Genomic DNA, 3,403 nt, shown 5'->3' on the forward strand with positions numbered 1-3,403 from the left:
CGACAAGGTGCCAATAAACTAAAATGAGATAAGCAAGACTGTTGCACTTGAGAGACAGCCGAATTCTCAATATCAGTTGAACAGATAAAGCGAGCATAAAATTGTCGAGAGGAAGGAGACTGCTGCCCTTGCAAGTCAGCCACATTCAACCCAGTAAAATTTGTAACAAAGCATAATTATACTTAATATAAAATAATATCAACAATACTGACCTAATGTAGAGATGCATGAGACTGCTGCCCTTACGAGACAGTCCCTACATCAAGTAATCAAACAAGATTTAAGCATTTGCGAGCCAACAATTAACGAGATAAGTGAGACTGCTGCCCTTGCGAGACAGCCTCACTCAAGCAAGTCAAATGCTTTAGGAATACAAAAATGGTGAAATGAAAAAGGAAGGGGGGGGGGGGGGGGAGGTGGGCTAATGCCCTTGGTAAATGGCCCTAAGCCTAAACCTACTATTAAACTATGGTTGTACTAAAATAGATAAAATGCGGCTGTAAGTTGAACGCAACTGCTGCCCTTGCAAGACAATTCCGTTCAAATTCCTGCATACATGGAACCAAATTACATGAATAAAAATTAATTAACCAAAACTATGAGTAATGCGGTGGTGGTGAATAACACTGCTGCCCTTGCAAGTCAGCCTCCACCAACATCTAAACAAATCAAGTAGATACAGTAGATACTCGGATATACTTAAGAAATGCATTGGATTTCCAACGCTTTTGAATACGGATCTGAGCATCGGAAAAACCACGATCTGCAGCATACGATGCAGCTCCTATGCGAAAACTATGTCCCTTGTAACAGGAGGGGTCAAGCCCACAATATTTAATAGTTTGACAGAGTAGGCCTGCGAACAAAACCCTGGGTACTGGGGTCCCTTGAATGGTGAGAAAAATACCACCTGCAGAATTGCAAGATAATCAAGTATTAACTGAACTGGGCAGTGGTTATCTTGACGATTGACTACTAAGGAAAATGGGCGTTGATTATAGTTATGTTTGAAATCATGAAATGTAAGCTTTATGCCCACCACTTCTCTAGCAGGGTGAAGAAGCTTAGTGAGTTGATGAATTTGCAAAGGGAAAGGGGGGGGGGGGGGGGGGGGCAGAAGCCCGTGTTGTGGTATTCTCACCAACTCTTAAAAATGCAAAAAATGCGAGAGAACACATTACTCGAAATAAGATTATTTGATACTGTGACCCAGTGATGTGAGAAGCAGAATCTAATAATCTATGCAGTATATTAAGAGTAATTGGTAATCTGCAGTCCAAGCGGTGGCCAATCTTTCGATATCCTTTCAATGTTTGCACAATGTAGAAAACTTTTCCTGGGTCAGAAAAACCCGCGAGCTTATGCGAGTACCCCAGAACAGAAACGAAGGTGTTCACGGAGGAAGGGGCATAATGCTTATCGAACAAATAGGCTATGAAAAGTGCTAATGTAGGTGGTGGGATTGGGAGTGAAAACATTGTGGACTGAAATACATCGTAGAGAAATTGGTTGAAAAGTGCCCATGCCCTCTTATAAGTAGGTATTGAGGCTGGCTGAAGGCTTGCATGCATAAGCTTAGAAACTATAGCTGCCAATGCTGGGGCTGCAGATGGTGAGGAAGCTCCGATGGACAGGGGTTCATGTAAGCAGGGGCCAGCTGCTTGAAGATGGGAATCTGCAATCAAGATAAAGAATCTGCTAATTTGTTGTGGAGCCCAGGGACATGCTTAGCCTTAAAAACAATGTTGTACTTCAAGCAGACTGAAACCAGCTTTCGGACAAAAGACATTAAAGATTTGTCGCGACAGGATTGTTTATTAATGATGTAAACTAGGGCTTCATTATCCGTAAAAAATAAAATGCAGCGATTACATATCAGATGACCCCATAAGTGGAGACTCAAAACAATTGGATAAAATGCAAGAAAAGCAATATTCTTATGTTGCCAATCCACAGGCCATTTCCCATAGCACCAGCGGTTTTGAAAAACGGCCCCAAAACCAAGCGAACCGGCTGCATCAGTGAATAAATTAAGCTTATCTGAGCTATGCCAAATATCATCAAGGAAGAAGGATCTGCCATTGAATGATGACAAGAAGGACAACCAAACCCTCAGATCTTCTTTTGCTTCGCCCGAAAGTCTGATGCGGTAATGACCTGCTTTAATGCCAATAGTAAGGTCGATAAGCCTTCGTAGGAAGGCCCGACCGGGTAGAACAACAGAGCACGCAAAATTCAAAAGGCCTTTTAATGACTGTAATTCTTGCAAAGATACCTTCTTGCGATGGAGGAAATTGGAGATGAGCTCAGTACATTTGTTAAGCTTATCTTGAGGCAAACGAGCTTCAGACTGAACGGTATCAAGTTCAATACGAGCAAATGAAAGGACGGTTGAGGGGCCACAAGTTTTTCCCGGTGCTATGGGAGTCCCTAAATACTGACATAAACTTAAGAAAATATCCAACTGTTTTTGGCAAAGTGAAACAGATGGGGCAACAATTCGGAAATCATCAAGTAAATGAAGAATATTTTGAATGCCAAACTTCTTTTGGGCAATCCATTCAACCGAGGTACTGAAAATTTCGAAAGTTTTGCATGAACTGTCACAACCCATTGGCATGCAGCGATCATAATAATAACTTCCATTCCATTTTATACCCAGAAGATGGTAGTCACGGGGGTGAATTGGAATTATTCTAAATTATTCTTAAAGTCTGTTTTGGCTAAAAAACAACCTGGGCCAGCGTGGTGCGTGTCTTGGTGCTGTTTGAACAGTTTATAGAGTCAGTCAACATTTTTCATAGTCTTTAGTGGGAGTTTTATTCAACCACTCAAGAATGCAAATTAACTTGTAGTGGCCGGTGCGCCAAAGAAATTCCTGTCAGTAATGAACACAACAGAGATCTCATTCAGTAAAGGACCTTAGTTTGAACTTAACATCGAACAACAACGCCACAAACTTATCTTTACAGAAACGCACCACTGACCTGGCATGCACATAAAACATCGCCAAAAAATTATTATAATAGAAAAACACGACTGACTTGGCGCATAAAACATAGCCCGGGGTTGTGCTTTGCGTCTTAAAATTGTCATTCTCTAACATTTAATTAAATATTGCGGCAAAACGGTAAAGGGTAGACAGGGTCAGGATGCTTTTTATGTTGCTTTCTTTGTTTGAAATTCACTTTCTTTTTGCCTGAACAACAATTTAATGAACTACGTATATAGTCCTTCTGGAATCATGCTATAGTGACAAAAATTATGATCACGCTTCTTTGATTGAAGCAAGTTGTGGAGCCACGCACCCTGAAATTATTTCTCGTCTTCCTTAATTCATATCCTTCCCAAAAGATATTGAAAAGCAATTTAAAGACACAAGTTATTATATATATTTCATATT

General features: G+C 40.7%; 1 pseudogene; it reads right to left on the reverse strand.

The window, feature by feature from the left end:
• Positions 1-1,582: 1,582 nt before the first annotated feature.
• Positions 1,583-2,614, reverse strand: LOC146485399 (uncharacterized; annotated as a pseudogene).
• Between the last annotated feature and the right edge of the window lie 789 nt (positions 2,615-3,403).

This window comes from Pavona decussata, unplaced genomic scaffold, assembly GCF_977016875.1.
Source record: "Pavona decussata unplaced genomic scaffold, jaPavDecu1.1 SCAFFOLD_26, whole genome shotgun sequence".
Classification (NCBI taxonomy): Eukaryota; Metazoa; Cnidaria; class Anthozoa; order Scleractinia; family Agariciidae; genus Pavona; species Pavona decussata.